Source organism: Anolis carolinensis, chromosome 4, assembly GCF_035594765.1.
Source record: "Anolis carolinensis isolate JA03-04 chromosome 4, rAnoCar3.1.pri, whole genome shotgun sequence".
Taxonomy (NCBI): Eukaryota; Metazoa; Chordata; class Lepidosauria; order Squamata; family Dactyloidae; genus Anolis; species Anolis carolinensis.
The window spans coordinates 50,007,164-50,026,838 of NC_085844.1; positions in this window are offsets into that span (position 1 = coordinate 50,007,164).

Genomic DNA, 19,675 nt, shown 5'->3' on the forward strand with positions numbered 1-19,675 from the left:
TGTGCCATTGCTGGTTTCCCCTGACTCAAAAGTGCTAATAAATCTTGAGCTCTGTTCAGATTTGGATGCGATCCACAAAAGATGAGCCCCACTTTGAATCAGACACCTCTCAAACCAGTCCAAAACAGCACTTTTCACAATTCTGGATTTAAGATGCATCCAAATGCAAAGTACATTATCCTACTGTGCATGCTTAATTTTAAAAACACAGGCTCTCCATGCCATTCGATTTTATCTGACATTTCACTTTTACTGGTGATAAAGGGATCTAAAATAAAGTATGTTTCTTAGTATCTAATAAAGAAGCTTTCTGTCTGACTTTCCTAACTCTGTTCTCACAGAACTGAAATGTACAATTCTGGAAAATGTCATCATTCATCAGTAATGTGATATTTTGAAAGAACAGTGTGGTGATATTCAAAATGATTTATTGCACGCATAAATACATAAGATGTGAGTTTTAAAAAATATTTTTGATATCACATATTAACAGTATTGGAAATAAGCATGGGGGGGGAATCTGATTCTTTATTTGCCATTTATTTAAAGCTTTTTGACCCTGCCCTTTAGGCAAAACAAAGTTTCCTGAGCAGCTTGTGTACAATCTATAAAAGATAGTCCCTGTGACACAGAATGAAGAGAGGGTGGGAGGAAATACCAAAGAAGCAAGAGGACTATCCAAAAACAAAAGTTCCTACTTTCTCTTTACTAAATCAAGAGCTGTCAAAAGCTAGAATAATTGCTAGCATTTCTTAGTGTTGCAACCAAGTTCTAAAAAGATCACAGCACATTATTTTGAACAGTCAAAGGCTATAGCTTCTCTTTTTTTGCCAATTAAAGCATAGCAGTGGCACAGCTGGTAAAGGTCATTCCTGCCAACATAGCTGAGATACTGATTCAGGTAACAGCCATGACAGAGTGATATTCAGACTGTCCTATTACAGTCCAATGCTGAGCTTAGCAGGATGCCATTACTATAGTGCCAAAATTCCATGGCAAGACTCAAAATCTAATAGCAAGAGATAGTGGACAATGTTAAAATGACAGCTACTCAGACACCAACCAGTTTCCTGGTTCCTTACCTCTCTACTACTACCACAGCTGCCCCAAGAATGGCAGGCAAGTGAACAAGAGGGAAATTGCTCTCCCTCCATGGAGCAGTGCTATGCTAGTTACATCTAACATGCCATTATCCTTGGGATATACAGATTTCCTATGACCAGTCTACTTTGTATATGCTTCATGGAATCGAACATATCTATAAATAATAACCTCCACTCCTTTACTGAGTCCTTGTAACTCTCTCACTACTCACTTAGCTGTTGGGGCTGCTTATTATTCCACTCTCAAAGGCAAGAACTGAATTGATTCTCCTGGTGGGTTTTCATCTTTGAAGCCCAGGATAAAAAAAAAATAGCCTGCCATGTTAGTATGCAAAGGGATCTTGTAGCACCTTAGAGATTAACCGAGAGAACAGTTATCTACTTCATCAGCCATCTGCCACATTGTTGATGTTGTTCTCTTAGGGTTACTGAAATACAATATATTTATTTCGCTATAGTTCCAACTTCTGCATTGTATCACTAACATTTTGCTTATATACTCCTGTTGATGTTCTATGAATGGCCAATGAAGTATTGAAAACCATTTCATCTGATATTGCTGGGAAAAGTATAAGAGGGTTGTCATCTTGGTCTCTCTGTTGAGTGGCTACCTGTTTTTTTAAATATAGTTTTATGCTGTTATGAGTGGCAAGAGTGAACCCTCAGCAAGCATTGGATTCCTTCTCCCCTATGCTCCTCTTACACGCCAACCAAAAATTCACTCATTCTTCCTTTCCAGAAGTGCTTTGTTATGGCACACTCTTAAGTGTAACAGCATGGCTATACTGCTGTAAAAAGACCAACAACCATACTAATGGCCTACCTAATGGCTCATTCATACTACGCAATTATAGTACTACATCCCCCACGACCTTCTGGCAAACAAACTAGTAAAATGTGGGCTAGACAAAACTACGGTTAGGTGGATCTGTAATTGGCTAAGCGAACGAACCCAAAGGGTGCTCACCAATGCGTCGTCTTCATCATGGAAAGAAGTGACAAGTGGAGTGCCGCAGGGCTCCGTCCTGGGCCCGGTTCTGTTCAACATCTTTATTAACGACTTAGACGAAGGGTTAGAAGGCACGATCATCAAGTTTGCAGATGACACAAAACTGGGAGGGATAGCTAACACTCCAGAAGACAGGAGCAGAATTCAAAATGATCTTGACAGACTAGAGAGATGGGTCGAAACTAACAAAATGAAGTTCAACAGGGACAAATGCAAGATACTTCACTTCGGCAGAAAAAATGGAAATCAAAGATACAGAATGGGGGACGCCTGGCTTGACAGCAGTGTGTGCGAAAAAGACCTTGGAATCCTCGTGGACAAGAAGTTAAACATGAGCCAACAATGTGATGCAGCAGCTAAAAAAGTCAACGGGATTCTGGCCTGCATCAATAGGGGAATAGCGTCTAGATCCAGGGAAGTCATGCTCCCCCTCTATTCTGCCTTGGTCAGACCACACCTGGAATACTGTGTCCAATTTTGGGCACCACAGTTGAAGGGAGATGTTGACAAGCTGGAAGGCATCCAGAGGAGGGCAACTAAAATGATTGAGGGTCTGGAGAACAAGCCCTATGAGGAGTGGCTTAAAGAGCTGGGCATGTTTAGCCTGCAGAAGAGAAGGCTGAGAGGAGACATGATAGCCATGTACAAATATGTGAAGGGAAGTCATAGGGAGGAGGGAGCAAGCTTGTTTTCTGCAGCCCTGCAGACCAGGACACGGAACAATGGTTTCAAACTACAGGAAAGGAGATTCCACCTGAACATCAGGAAGAACTTCCTCACTGTGAGGGCTGTTCAACAGTGGAACTCTCTCCCCCGGGCCGTGGTGGAGGCTCCTTCTTTGGAGGCTTTTAAGCAGAGGCTGGATGGCCATCTGTCGGGGGTGCTTTGAATGCGATTTCCTGCTTCTTAGCAGGGGGTTGGACTGGATGGCCCATGAGGTCTCTTCCAACTCTACTATTCTATGATTCTATGATACATCTCACTTTAAATACAATTGGAACAACCTATGGAATCATGGGATTGTAGACATTCAACCTCTCTGGACAAGAATTCTAAATCTCATTCTTTATTATGCCAATCTCAGAATTACTTATGCTGGAACCATGGCAGTTAAAGGAGAATCATAGTGCTACAATTGTACAGCATGAAGCAGCCCTAGTACAACATTTGGTTCACAAGTGACCAGCCAGTGGTCACCCTATGAGAAACCCACAACCAGGAATGCAATCGCTTAGATTCACTAGTAGATCAATACAAGGCATTTAATATCAGTCCTATTATCATCTAACCTGTGTAACATAAAGATAGAATTGTGCTGCTTTTTGGAACCTTTGTCAAAAACATTTGCCGGTGTAATTATATATATATTATATATTATATATTATATATTATAGTGCAAGCATCTTCCTAGGCCAAGTCATCTGAATACTACATGAAAGAATTCAGGGAACAGGTGCCTATATATTTTGTTGGGCTGCAAGTGTTAAAAGTATTTCTTTTAAAAACAATCAAACAGAAACTATTAAAAAATGTTAAAGTTCAGGTGAGAGTGTGGGTGGATTCCACACCCCACTCCAGGTTTAGCTTCTATTTCTGGAAACTGTTTGTTCTTTTCAAAAGGGAAGCTGTTGGGACGATTAGCTCTTTTGCAATTGTTGATAACCCTCCACTTTGTTTTGTACAGCTGCTTCGGCCAATGCCAAATGCGGACTGAGCATTCCAGCTCTTGACTTAAGAAGCAGGAGGTAGGAGGTGGGGGAAAGGATTCAGTAAGTCAGTCAAAGAAAAACAGGAGGGGGTAAAAAGTAAAAATACACACTAAACACTAGCTGTACACAATAGCTGGAAAGCGGGAGTTGAGTGGCCTTTTCCTTTGTCAGCGGCTAGTCCATGTGTGCATGTAAGCACTTCCATCCTGTCAGGTTCCTTGCTCAGTCTCCACCTGCTCGCAAGCCAGCTCTAGAGGGAGCACTGACCTGGCCACTCCCTCATTTTGCTGGCGCCAGCGGCTTGATGGGCCTTGCACTTTGATTATTTGTGTTAACAGTTAATTTAGCACCAGGGACACGTGTGCCAAAGCTGCCTCCACTTCCTCCAGCCTTCCAACAAATGGAACTTTTATGAGATGCCTTTCACAGCTCTCCCGCCTTTGCTGCCCTGACTCCATTCTCCCTCCCCCATGCCGGGGTTCAGTCTGGGCTGTAATCTTTTCTACATCTTGCAGGAAAAGAGCTATTTCTGGCTGCTCTGTCTCTTAACACTCACCCCCGTCAAACTGATTTAATGGAGATTTATAGATTTGGGGGGGGGGGGGGGAGTTCCAGAGCTCTTTGAGGCACTTCCTCCAAATGTTGTGCCTATATTATGTATGGAATGTCTTTAATGCTTGGCATTGAAGCTACATCAGCTAGTACAGTGGCATAATATGCACATTTATTTAGTTTCCCCTGTACAATAATGCTGGTGAAAGCTTGTCATTTCAGCCTATGAATAAATCCGCCCATAACAATTTGGTACCTTAGGGAAAATTCAAGATGGCATCTCCAGTTCATTTTGCTTTCATAGTCTATAAGTCTTTCATAGTCTATCCAGAGAGGCAGCTGAATTTCAATACTATCAATGGAACAGCATCTTTAATTATCCTCCAAAGCAGCAAGCTAGCTTAGTGCAAGGTATGCACTGTGGCATACACAATTCTAACCTTTAACTTCCTCTGGTATTTTCTACATATTATAATAATAATAATAATAATAATAATAATAATAATAATAATAATAATAATAATAATAATAATAAACTTTATTTATACCCCACCACCATTTCCCCAACGGGGACTCGGGGCAGCTTACATGGGGCCATGCCCAGAACAATACAATATAACAGAATATAAAAGAACAACATTAAACCTGGCTTTATGCAGTTGTTTCCCTCAAATCAGCACTCAAGACAAACCATTTTTCTGTTGTGATCAGTTGAAAACATTCCTTCAATAAGGATTCAGAGGAAAGAGTTGAGTATGTATCCATGTGTGTTATCTTTTTGTTTTAAGATATCCCTCCTTTGTTCCTTTCAAAACCCAAATTGCATCTAAAGTTCTAATGCTAGAATTTACTGCAAGGTTTTTTATCACCTCTTGCCACAACAGAAAACGCATGCTATTTTTGTAACAGCTGTGATTGTCCCACATTTCTCCCAACTAAAAAATAAACCTTGACTACACATGAAAGCCAGAATAGTGTAGTGGTTTCAGTATTGGACTCTGGGGACCTGGGATTAATTTCCCACTCATCCATTGAATGATCTTGGTTAAGTCACACACTCTCGGCTTCCAAAAAGCCTTTAGAGTTGTCATTACTCAGAAACTACTTGAAGGCACATAACAACAATAACAAACATGTGATTACATATTGTCTTCAAGCTGTATTGTCCCAATGCTTATCCTGCACCTTCTACAACCTTCTACAACAATAGAGAAAAGTATCTAATGAGGAAGTATCCACTCCAGCCCATCAAGATCTTTGTTCTTAAAGGCAACCAATTGTCACAAATGGACAGATGTTCAGGAATAGTTTTATCTTGCATAATCATAGCCTGAATGAAATATCAGCATTCTTGAAGAAGCAAAGACCACCAGCATTGATGTGATGATCCTCCATCAATTTCACTGGTCTGGTCACATTGTCTGAATACTTTATCACCAAAGCAGTTACTTTACTCTCTACTCAAGAACGGAAAACAGAATGTTGGTGGAAGGAAAAGAGATTTTAAAATGGGCTAAAAGCTAACTTTAAAAACTGTGGCATAGACACTGAGAACTGAGAAGCCCTGGCCCTCGAGTGTTCTAACTGGAGGTCAGCTGTTCCCAACAGTGCTGTTGAATTCGAAGAGGCACAAATAGAGGGCAAAAAGAAAAACTTGTCAAGAGGAAAGTGTGGCAAGCGAACCCTCACTGCAAAAGAACATGGGGATCCAGAATAGGTCTCTACAGTCACTTATGGACCCACCACCAAGACTCTACATTTGGAAGGCAATCATACTTGGCCATAAGTGAAAGCCTATGATGAATATGGCCTCTCTTACAGTTGCGAGATCCAGCCCATATTGCCCCATAAGGACCACAGTGGTGGCCAGAAAGAGTGGCATAGATGGAGATGTTCCTACCATTGACCTGTTGCCATACTATCCTCCTGTATATTAGGCCATTGTCTATTGCATAAGAAGTCTGGAGAAGTTACTCATTCACAAATTTACTTATGTATCTTTCAAAGAACTTCTTCTGCTCAAACTATACTCAGTGAAGGTATTGATATTGTCAGTTGTGTTTTTCTTTGTTGGGCAGGAAATGGTTGATAAGGTTCTTTTTTATAACCAGTCTGGCCGACTATACTAGAGATGGGTAGAAATAATTATGAGCTCAGAAGCAATTATGAGCTCTTTTTTTCTCACTTCGGACAATGAAATGGTAGGCCTCTCAAGATGCCAACATCCATGAAACAGCCAAATGGAGGGGAGAGGACAAAAAATTTGAGAGTTCTGGTAGACTCAGGCTAGGACAGAAATCTGAGCAAATAGCATGATCTATGATGCCATAGATTGCTGAGAAAGGGACAGATGTGGACAAGTTAGGACTAAATGGCCGATGTTGAGGCCAGGCTGTTTTATTTACCTTTCTGCTCTGCTCCTTCTCATTGGCTCACATCTTCTCCTTTCTCCTCCCAAACTATGAAGACATTGGATACAAAAGCCATTCCATCTTGAACCTACTGCACATCTGTAATCTGACATAATCCAATCATGTAATTGCCTTGCTAACAAAAAAAATGTACTGATAATATTTTGGTCCTAAAACAGAGAAGGGCAATGTGGAAGTAGGAGACACCATCCTACCCATGACTTTCCCACCAGCCATTCTATTGGTTCTGGCATGACTGAAAGTGATAGCATCTCAATTGCAGTTCTATTGCAAAATGGCTCGCTCTTAAGGTCTTTCCAGGGTATGAAGCAAGGAGACCCCAAAGCACCATGGTTTTGTGATCATTGGGGTAGTTTGGGGGGGCAGGGACATTTGGAGCTAAAAGGGTCATTTTTCTATTTTAAAAACCCTAAGAAGTTTACAGGCTTTAGAGATTTCCTGGAAGGTTGTTCCCACTCTTGTCCTAAATCGATACACAAATACATAGGTGTCAAGTATTGCAGGGACTGCTATAATAGGGATAGGCGACTGTGGCATTCCGGATGTTTGTGGAATGCAACTCCCATAATCTCACATCATAGACCCCTTTTTAACAGGCTTGATTGAGTTAGAGGCACACACTTCTGTTTCAAGATTTAGTAGCATTTTAGGCAGTATGTTAAAGCGTTGAGCTGCTGAACTTGCAGACCGAAAGGTTGCAAATTCGAATCTGGGGAGCGGAGTGAGTGCCTGCTGTTAGCTCCAGCTTCTGCCAACCTAGCAGTTCAAAAACATGCAAATGTGAGTAGAACAATAGGTACTACTCTGGCGGGAAGGTAACACTGCTCCATGCAGTCATGCTGGCCACATGACCTTGGAGGTGTCTATGGACAACGCCGGCTCTTCATCTTAGAAATGGAGATGAGCACCAACCCCCCAGAGTCAGAAACGACTGGACTTAACGTCAGGGTAAACCTTTACCTTTACCTTAGGCAGAACAAATAGGGAAAACATCTACAAATGATTATTGCAGTATAGTCCATAGGTATTGGTTACTAAACATGGGCCTGACTTGTAAAATATAAGCATTTAGAGCCATAAGAGACTTGCAAATAAGATGTGTCCCAGCTAGAGCCCTTGTGTGGTGCGTAGGACAATCTTATCTTTTCAAAAAGTGACTTGTAATACATACATAACCCGCAGCGTGAAAAGATACAATTTCAGTGGAGAGGAAAGCCATGACAGTGCTGAACGTGGAGGTCAGCTGCCAGTCATAAAATCTGCATAACATTCAAAGAATGCTGACATAGGAACAGGGACCAATGAACATTATGACCCAAGAGAAACAGGCTCCAATGGCCATTGCAGGATAAACGATTAGAGATGGGACAACATTTGGCAGAGTAAAGCAAGTAACTCTTCACTTGCTTTACTCTGTCTGTACCTTTTTTCTCTCCTCCCTCTTCTATGATGTGGAAGAATCCTTGGAAGAAACAAGACACATCGCTGAGGGTAAAGGAGGGGGAGGAATTAGAAACTGTAATTCAATCTAATGTTTGAGGCTTGGCAAGTGCACCTGTGGGATTCCATGGAAAATCCTGAATCCATTTCAATTTTTTAAAGCAATTAACCAGAACCCCAGTATCTCTGGCTCCAGTGAGCCACTTTGCTCACTGTTTTATTACCTATTTCCTTTCTCCCTTGGCCTGCATGAGTTCCCATCCTTCTGCCTGAAAAGGGAAAAGCAAAGATCAAATCCCAGGCTGCTAAGGGGCCACAAAGGGGCCACCACATGCAAGAGCCATGCAAGAGCCATTTCAGGGTTAATGCCGAGGAAGGCAGTCACACACTTCCATGTGACTTGCGTTTGGACTTAAGTGCTGCTGTGTGGAGCCATTTATGTGTGGCATAATTAAAAACATCCAGCAGTAATTTAATAGATCCCACCAAGTACAGACATAAAGTCTAGCTTGCGTCTCCCTCGCACCCACCCGTTTCTACAGTTTTAGCTGGTAGGAAAAAAAGAGAAGTAGAGAGAGTGAAAGGGAATACTCTATCCACTGAAAATATATAGAAAACTCGTTTTCCCCACTTCTTTTTCTTTAAAAGGAGAGTACAAACAGCCTGCGGGTGGGTGGAGGGATGGAGCATGTATAAATAGCCATCATATTTAAAAATTGCTCTTATGCTTCCCACCCCCCAAGCAACAATGCTAGGAAATGAAGCTTTGGTTTTCACAGTGCATTGTTTGTGGTTTTATGGAAAGATTAATGATCTGTGAAGATGCCGGAGGGGGGAGATATTTCAGCACACAAAGCATGTGGCCAACAATTCAAAAGAATGTGTGTTCATAGTTCTATGTTTCCTTTTGTATGTCTTTCTGTATATATGGATTTCCATTTCGATGCACATTTTATAAGAGAACTATGACATTCGGCTGTCCCCTGGGCAACATCCTTGCAGACGGCCAGTTCTCTCACACTAGAAGCAACTTGCAGTTTCTCAAGTCACTCCTGACACACACACAAAAATCCAAAAGTATATCAGATGAGTCAGAAAGATTCTAAATCAAATCCTACTTCACAGAGTGAAACTACTATGGCTGAATCAACAAGAGAGAGGGGGGGAGAGGGAGAGTAAGATATTAGACAGACAGATAATAGCACTGGCCTACCTTACATGGTTATCATTAACATTTCTTTTTTGTAAATAAAAACTTGGTTTGAGCACTGAGAGTGCATGTGCTGAACATTATTTTGCACATAATCCTGCCTTTCAAATAAGCCCATTCATATCTAAAGAGGGCAACACACCATAAAATCAGCTTGACCAACCTAAAACAATATAAACAATTAAAGAAATTATAAATCATAGGGCCATAGAAGACAATACATGGGCAATATTCAGTCCAACTCCCCGCCATGCAGGAAATGCACAAATGGCAAATATGATATGAACTACTTTAACAAGCTAAAAGAAGACCAATTAAAACAAATTAAATCAATTTTGCACTTAAAATAATATACATGTCAGAACCCTGCTACTAGAGCCTGTATGTGGCTCTGAGTTTCAGGGTCACTGACATTGATAAGACACCTGCGGCTCAGGACTCGGAGAAGAAACGGCTGCTGGACTTGGCGGGGAATTTGCGCGGGGTTTTACTGAGCGGGAAGAGACTTTTCAAATGAGGGGGAGGGTATATAAAGGATGGTTGGCCGGAGCCTCCCATTCTTGGCTTTTTTGATGTTCATGTTTCCTACAGTAAAAGTTTCTGGTGATATCACAGAGAGTCTCGTGTGTTCAATCAGGAGCGGCTGTGGTGAGCTGACACTAAGCCAAGAATACGGACACCATCCCGCTGTAGCGGTGAGGTGTAACATGCAAGTGGAGGATGAAGAGCTCTTGGGCGCAGGAGGAGGAAGGTCGGAAAGGGCCACTCCCGAGCCGGACGCTGAGTTCCACCAGCTGGCGGCCCTGGCGTCATCCACCGCTTATGCCCAGCCAAATGGGGTAACCCAGAGGCGTGGAGTGGTGCGGGGAGACAGCACCGGAGGAGAGGAAGGTTCACCTTCCCCAGGCCCACAAAGGATGGTGTTTCTGGAGGAGAGGATGTCGGCGATGGAGACCACCCTGGCAGTGATGTCGAGGGCGATGGAGCGCCTGGCGTTTTTGGCGGAGCCAGAGAGAGGAAGGGAACTTCGGGCTGGCTCAATGTGGGACGTGAGCGTGGGAAGCAGCCAGGGCTTTGCAGACCTCCCAGCACCGAAGGGAAGGGAAATGCGAAAGGAGCCCGGCGCCCGGCCCAAGACCCAAACAAGCCTGACGCGGGTGGAGGAGAGTGACGACGAAGGGGAAAAACCTCCGAGAATCCCAGCTACGCTCCCAGCTGAGACCCTGGTGCCCCTGGCGAATGCCGGGCGTGGCACAGGGCCAAGAGAAGCAGCAGCGGGGCCCACTGGTCCGCAAGGGGGCTTGCGACGGGCGGAGGATTGGGGATTGCCACCACAGGGACCCCTACCAAGACGAGAGGAACTAAGGATCGAGTTTGGGGGAGAGTCCTCTGAACTGGATTTTTTCCTGACCACGGTGAGGGGCTATATGGAGGACAATGCTCACACTTTTAGAACGGAATCCAGCCGGATACGGGCCATTGGTGCAGTGTTGAAGAGGGGAGCGGCTAGCTGGTACGTTCAGCTGCACGCGCGGCGCGACCCATGTCTGGGGTCACTCCGACGCTTTATGGGGGCCCTGGAGACCCGTTTCCGAGATCCACTGGAGCAGATCCGGGCGAGGGAGAAGTTGAAGACCGTCTCCCAGGGGCAGAGGTCGGTATCTGAGTATGCGGAGGAGTTCCAATGCCTCGCCGAAAAGGTGCCGGAATGGTCTGCAGTAACAAAGATAGAACTCTTCAAAGAGGGTCTCAGGCGGGAGATCCTCTCCTGGGCGGTGCATCGTGATGAGCCTGACACACTGCGCGGATGGATTCAGCTGGCGGGGCGCGTCGAGACATCGCTGGCCCAGGCGAGGAGGCACCGAGGAGGGCTACAGCAGCGGCCGCAGATGAAAGAGGGGAGCCGGAAGGAGGGATCAACCCCAGCCGGGAGGAGAGCGGAGCCGACAGGGAACGTGAGCGCCAGCAGGAGTGGCTGCTTCGTGTGCGGCCGGTTGGGCCACAGGGCTGCCGAGTGCTGGCAGAGAAAAGGGGAAGGCGGAGGCCCGCCCAAACCAAGAGCCGTGGCAGGGAAACGCGCCGAGGAAGAACCACCGATGAGGCACCACTCGGGGGGGTTGGTAAGTCAGGACAAAGCTATGATAGTGGCCCCCATTCAGCTTGAAAATGGCAGCAAACAAGCAACCTGCAAAGCATTTGTAGATTGTGGATGTTCCAGGAACATCATCTCCCCTGAATTAGCCGAGGGATTGGGATGCGAAAGAACGAACCTAGAATCCCCAATAGCTTTTTCGCAGTTGGACGGATCCACAGCATCGGGATCGTTAGCTAAGTACAGTGCCGAAGATGTAAAGTGTAAGATAGGGAGTTGGGAAGGAAAGGTGTCATTTGTGATATCACAAATAGCCAGCTATAATGTTATACTAGGCATGCCGTGGCTGGGGCAGGCCAACCCGCAAATCAACTGGGAGGATAAGAGCATGATCTTCAGGATGAATTTGGAAGAAGGGAGCCAGGAAGGGGAGAGGGAGCCAGGGAAAAGGGGGGAGGAAGACTCTATCAGAATAGCAGAACTGGCAGATAAATTACCCCCAGAGTATCGGGATTTTGTGGACGTGTTTGATGAGAAGGAAGCAGACAATTTCCCACCGAAGCGGAGAGTTGAAGTGAAAATAGAGCTAGTCCCAGGAGCAGAGCTTCCCAAGGCAAAAATATACCCGATGTCAGCTAGGGAAAAGGAGGAACTGAGAAAATACATTGATAAAAACCTAGCGAGGGGTTTCATAGAGCCTTCAAATTCCCCTCTAGGGGCGCCTGTGTTGTTCAGGCGGAAAAAGGACCAAACGCTGAGGCTCTGCATTGACTACAGGGGCCTAAATGCAATCAGTACTGTAAATAAATACCCCCTACCCTTAGTGAAGGACTTGATCGCCCAGTTATCGGAAGGACAGATATTCACTAAATTGGACTTAATTGAGGCCTACCATAAATTGCAGATCAAACCAGAGGACAGGTGGAAGACGGCCTTCTCCTGCGCATTCGGATTATTCAATTATCGTGTGCTCCCCTTCGGTTTGTGCGGGGGAGGGGCCGCGTTCATGCAATTAATCAACGAAGTATTGCATCCATTGTTGTACAAGGGAGTCTTTATTTTTTTAGATGACATATTGATAATGTCTCGGACTAAGGAGCAACACGTAGAACTAGTCAGGGAAGTCCTACAAAAGTTGAGGGAAGCGAAACTGTATGCGAAGCTTGGCAAGTGCGAGTTCAATAAAGACCAGATAGACTTTCTGGGGTATAGGATTTCCTCCCAGGGAGTGGCGATGGACCCTGCGAAGGTGGAAGACGTGAGGGGGTGGGAAGCCCCCAAAACACGGAAGCAGCTGCAATCCTTCCTAGGGTTCGCAAACTTCTATAGAACATTTATCAAGGACTTTGCGCGCCTCACTTTGCCATTAACGGATTTGTTAAAAACTAAAGGCAGGGGAGAAACAGCCAAAGTGAAGGCCCCAGGGGCCAAACTGACATGGACAATAGAATGCCAGGAAGCTTTCGAAGCCCTTAAAAAGCGTTTTACTGAGGAACCTGTCCTACAGCACCCTGATATGTCTAAGGCCTTTGTATTACATTGCGATGCGTCAGACCGGGCATATGGGGCAGTTCTGCTGCAGAAAGACGAGGGGGGGAACCTGAAGCCATGTGGCTATCTGTCGAAAAAGTTTAGCGATACAGAAAAAAACTGGCCGATTTGGGAGAGAGAAGCCTTAGCGATTCTAAAAGCACTAGAGTGCTGGAGACACTTTCTGGAAGGAAGTGGAACACCGTTTGAGGTGTGGACTGATCATAGAAATTTACAGTATCTAAGATCCCCTCGTAAACTATCAGCGAAGCAAATTAGATGGGCCCAATATTTCAGCCGTTTTGATTTCAGACTCAGATTCTTCCAGGGGAAACATAACATACTCGCTGACGCTCTCTCTCGGATGCCTCAGCACGGGGGAGGAATTCAGGAATCTGAAGGGAGCCTGTTCCTAGATAAGCAGTGGGGCCTGGCAGTACTAACTCGAGCACAAGCGGCCAAAGAAAACAAACGTACTGCCATTTCCACGGGGGGAGGAGAAATATGGGAGGAAGAGTTGAAGCGAGCGTATGGAATGGACAAATGGTTACAAACTAACAAAGAAAAGGGAGAATTGTGTGGGGATTTGGTGTTTGTAAATAAGAAATTGTATATTCCTGAATGTTTAAGACGAGAAATGTTAAGGAAGTGCCACGATAACAAGGGTGCGGGTCATCTAGGCCCCACCAGGACTATTAAACTGTTGGCCAAACAATGCTGGTGGCCCGGAATGAGGAAAGACGCCAGGGGGTACGTCACGCAGTGTGAATTATGTGCAGAGGGAAAAACACCACCGGGGAAGCCCCAGGGGCTATTGCAGAAGGTGGTGGAGCCCATGAGGCCATGGGAATGCGTGGCCATGGATTTTGTAGGCGAACTACCCCCCAGCAGAGGCCACAGATACATTTGGACAATATTGGACCTATTCTCAAAACAGGCACACTTTGTGGCCCTGCCAAAACTCCCCTCAGCTGAAAAACTTGCTGATTTGTATGTGAAGCATGTATATCGCCTACATGGGTGTCCCGACAAAATAATTAGCGACCGGGGAGTCCAATTTACGGCAAAATTTTGGGGAAAATTCTTACAGCTGTTAGGAGCAGAAAGGAACCTGAGCTCGGCTTTTCATCCCGCAACCAACGGGGGAGTCGAACGCACCCAACAAACACTGTGCCAATTCTTGAGGATGTACACCAATTATAGACAGGATGATTGGGCGGACCTTCTACCGTTTGCTGAGATGGCTTTTAACGGGGCCGTACATTCGGCCACAGGTCGTGCCCCATTCGAAATAGTATACGGACAGGAGGTGGCACCTTTCCCCAGGCTACCCGAGTGGAAGGAAGGAGAGGGCCAGACCGACAAGGAATGGCCGGCCAAAATTAAGCAAGGGTGGCAGAACGTGGTGGAGGCATTGCGGGAAACACAAAAGAAGTACAAGCTCTTTGCAGATCGTAGGCGCCGAGAGGGGGACAAATTGGGCGAAGGGGATCTGGTTTGGCTGAGCACAAAAAACCTGAAATTGGGGTTCCCATCTAAAAAATTGGCTCCACGCTATATAGGGCCGTTCAGGGTAGCAAAAAGAATAAACGAAGTGACCTATGAGCTGAGGCTACCCAAGGACCTAGGAAAGGTACACCCGGTATTCCATTGCAGCCTGTTAAAAAAGTATAAAGGAACTCTGGACAGCGGAGAACAATAGTTGTGTTTAATCTTTTCCTTCCAGGACGAAGGGGAGGAGGACGCCATGTCAGAACCCTGCTACTAGAGCCTGTATGTGGCTCTGAGTTTCAGGGTCACTGACATTGATAAGACACCTGCGGCTCAGGACTCGGAGAAGAAACGGCTGCTGGACTTGGCGGGGAATTTGCGCGGGGTTTTACTGAGCGGGAAGAGACTTTTCAAATGAGGGGGAGGGTATATAAAGGATGGTTGGCCGGAGCCTCCCATTCTTGGCTTTTTTGATGTTCATGTTTCCTACAGTAAAAGTTTCTGGTGATATCACAGAGAGTCTCGTGTGTTCATTCAGGAGCGGCTGTGGTGAGCTGACACATGTGCAGATTTTGTCTTAAGGACCATGTTTCTTCTTGGCATCAGAAAGACTGCAGCCTTGGTCCCAATGGGGCCACTAATGGCACCTTATAACTAAGGTGCCACTGTAGAGAAGGCTTTCTCTCATATCCTCCCACACTGCTGAGACAAAAAGAAAGACCTCAAACCTTCAACAGGTGTTTATAAGGATGAATGCTTTTTCAAGTATTAGAATCCCAAGCCATTTTGGTCTTTAAATTTCTTTTTCTAACAGCCTGAATTTAAACTGGAAGCATACTGGCAGCCACACTAACCTTCTAAAGTAATAATCTGTGGCCAGAACATGAAATGCACAGTCTCCCTGACTGTGAATGGATTGTGGGAAGACTGATGGCAGCAAATGTTCTTCCAAAATGAACAGTGCCCAGTTAACACTGCTTTTTGGGAACACCAGGAGACATGCTAAAATAAAAGTATTCAAAGACAGAGAACTAAAACCCAGTCTCAGTCTCTAGAGACTGATTTTGTCCGTTACTTGTGTTCCATGGACTTGGTGTGGAATCTGTTGATACGCACACTCCAACCCTATATTGGATTACCTGGCCATAACTTGCCTTACGGTCTGTAAAAAAAAAGTGGGGTTATAAACAGTACTCTATACTCCCTACCAAGACCATGAGCAACCAACCCAGAAAGGGGGAGAGCTCAGAAAACAATAGCATCAGATCATATTCTTCCCCTGCAGCAAATTCACATTTCATTGGTATGATTAAGTGCCAGAACCAAATTTCATTATCTGCTTTTTGAATGAAGCAGAATAAAATGCGTAGAGGGAGTCATGACCTAAGGCATACAACCTAGCTCACCTTTCATGATTCTGTGATAGCCTCATAACATACCCTCCAACATTGCATAGATGAAAACTAGGATGTTTTAAAAGCAGCTGGAAAAGTGGTGTAGTAGATTTATTAGGACTGTCCCTGCCATATCAGGACAATTGGAGGGTATGAGATATGGTACATGATTTTTCCTGAAAATTTGCATGATTTGGCAGTGGTTAGTTGCAATTAAAGAGTGGTTGTTACGGCCAGAGATCTCCACACTATAGTCTCCCAGATTGTACAAGGCAGCCAGTAGGTCTGCAAACCAGCTAGAACCTCATAATGAAGAATGACAACTGTATAAACCCATGTCTCCATGTGGTAGGAATACACAGTCCTCATAATTTCATGATCTTTTCCAAGTTGCTGTGATGGATAAATCATACTTTCAGATCATTCTGGCTCAGTTGCAAGAGCAGCAGGAGTCCCACATACTCCCAGAAGCCCCAGAATGGGTATAACAGCTGCATGAACCAGCCCTGGCTCCAAGAGAAGAAATCAACGGGGTTTAAATGAGTTGCAATAATCAAGACTACAGGAGGCCCAGTAAAAGACCACTAGATTTTTCTTCGAAGTAAACAAGGACCAAAGTTGTGCCAAATCCCCTTTCACTCTTTCAGTAGAGCTTAACTCGTGTTCAACTATCTTTTTTCATTTGTTAAAGGCTGTGTTGATGTTCCTGATAGAAGGGAAGGCATAGGTTATTGCCATAAACTGAGGCAACAAATTTATTATCTCTTAAGGTTGGAGATGCACAGCCAACAAGAAACAACCGGGCAACCTAGTTCTTGGACTGAGGCAGAATTTGATTAGAAATCTGAATTCCATTAATTTTCAATGAATTTAAACTAGGGGGTGGGAATATTGTGGGCTTTGCATAGACCTTGGGCACTTCTCTGGACCTTGTAACCCCACAATTCTTTTTTAAATTAACAGAAAAATACTGTTTGCACAAAAACCACTATTGAAATATTGTTTCAAAAGGGCCTTCCATCCCATAACACCCTAATATCACATCTAAAATGGCCAGTCACCTAAAATGAAATTTCTGAATCACCAGAAATGGAAGGAGCCCCTGTGGTGCAGTGGGTTAAACCCTTTTGCCAGCAGGACGGATGACTTGAAGGTTGGGTTGCTGACCTGAAGGTTGCCGGTGCGAATTCAATCCAGGGAGAGTGCGGATAAGCTCCCTCTATCAGCTCCAGCTCCATGCGGGGACACGAGAGAAGCCTCCCACAACATCAAGAAAACATCCAGGCATCCCCTGGGCAACGTCCTTGCAGACAGCCAAGTCTCTTACACCAGAAGCAACTTACAGTTTATCAAATAGCTCCTGGCATGGGAAAAAAAACAGATATGGAGTCAGTGTACCAAAAATGATCCTTTTATCTTCATCAAATCTTCTCTAATTGTCACGTTCCTTGGGGAAAAAAATCTGAATTATCACAGTTGCTCCTAACACATTCTAGCAGTCCACTGAGGTTTTAATGGGGGGGGGGGGGGGATAGGGAGTGATATAAGTTGCCAAGTACTTTTCCTAAAACTAGACCCAGCACATTGGGTTGTTCATTTAAAATGGAGCTAAAACCCAAAGCAAAACCATTGAAATTGAGGTCTTCAGCCATCAGTGCATACTTACTCTGTTTAATATTGCTGCTGCTAGAGTTTGACCTGCATTACTGCTCTTTGGAGTGTTTCAATCTACAAAAACATCCATTTCAAGGTCACAAATTCTTATTTACAGTTCTATGGATTGCCACTCTAGATGTTCAGTAGTGACTGCTTTTTCTTCTTTCCATAGAACTCTGATAGCTGTGGCCAGAGTTTGATAAACCTGAAGACTTCCAGATATTGTTGGACTATAAACCCTATTAAGCATGAGTACTGGCAATGTTGTGTAGGATTAGGGGTCCACCCATAACTGGAAGGCAATAGGGTTATTACACATGCCGTAACAGATCTCGTGGAGCCCTGAATTGTGGGAGTGATAAAATATGAACTGCATATGAATTGTCCCAAACACATTCTGGGTAATGTCTACAATGCACAACTTTATCTTCTATCCCAGCAATATTTTAACCTTTACTTTTACCTTTAGTGCAATATTTTAACCTTACCCTTTTAGCATGTTAATATTATCAGAGTGAGCATTCCCCTACATTATATCTGCATTGGAAAAGAAAGAAAATCAAAATGAATAAGGCATCCCCATTTATCCCTGCTGGCCTCCTAGATCTTCTTTGCGTTTTCGGAAGACTGTGCTTTTAACCTTTGCAGCTCTCCCCTGTCATACCAGCTTCAACTTCCTACTTCTGATAGCTCAGAGACCAAATCAGAGTGGGAGGTTTGTAGTTTGTTCTTAAGCTGAATTTGTATGTAAGTCAGAACAGGTATATTTTTAAGTGTAATTCCAACTCCATATAAGGTAAATGCAAAAGTTTCCCCTGACATTAAGTCTAGTCATGTCCGACTCTGGGGGTTGGTGCTCATCTCCATTTCTAAGCCAAAGAGCTGGTGTTGTCCATAGACACCTCTAAGGTCATGTGGCCGGCATGACTGCATGGAGCGCTGTGTGCGCGCACACACACACACACATATATATACACACACACACACCTCATAGAAGAGGAAAGGGTTAACATCCTTGTGGTGTTTGTTGTCTATACCCCTGTTCAGAAGATTTTACCTCACTTTCTGTCCCTGTAATAATTGGATCTTGAAAAAAATGGCTTGTTTATCACAAGGATTAATGATAAAACATTAGTGGACACACCTTTTCCCCATCATAGGGCCGGGCTGTGGTGCAGGCTGGTGAGCTGCCAGCTGCAACAAATCACTCTGACCAAGAGGTTATGAGTTCGAGGCCAGCTCGGAGCCTGCGTTTGTCTCTGTCTCTGTTCTATGTTAAAGCATTGGATGTTTGCCTTATATGTGTGCAATGTGATCCGCCCTGAGTCCCCTTTGGAGTTAGAAGGGCAGAATATAAATACTGTAAATAAATAAATAACTCTTCCAGGAGTGAATTTCCCTTCCGCTGGGTAGATTTCTCTCATTATATGTTGTCTCATCCCCAGGGGCGGTTCAACCATTAGGTATACTATGCGGTTCCTGAAGGCGCCATGAGTCAGCACAGCCTGGAAGGGTGCAGCCTGTCTCCCTCCCCCTCCCTGGCTCCCCTGCCTTCTTTGCGCCCTCTGACCTCCTCCCCCTTCCCCTCCTCCTGGGCCAGCAGAGGCCCCAATGGCAGGCGGTGGCAGCTCCGGAAGATGGTGTCCACTGGTGGGAGGAGGCAATGGAAGCGCCCCGCGGCCTCGCAGTTCTTGGAGCCCGGTGCTTTGTCCCCGCCACGGCCTGGCCTGCCTCCATGTAGGCTCGTGCAAATCAGCTCCATGGTGCCTTATGCCCAATCCTGACCATGAAAGGAGGCTCCAAGCAGACTTCTAGGGCAGGCTGCCCCTTGAGAAAGGCTTGGAAGGGAAGGGTATCCCACTTCTGTCCCGAGACCACTCAGGGCCTGTCCACCTTCTTTTTGTCTGTGGGGTGAATGCAGCTGGATGCTGCTTGAGACAGGTGAGGCGGGACAGGTGAGGCCCCGGTGGGGAGACAGGTGAGGGGCCTGGCCATGCCCATGGGAGGGAAGGGGCCCCAGTGCTTCTCTCCCCCCCCCCCCACAGGAATTGGGGCTC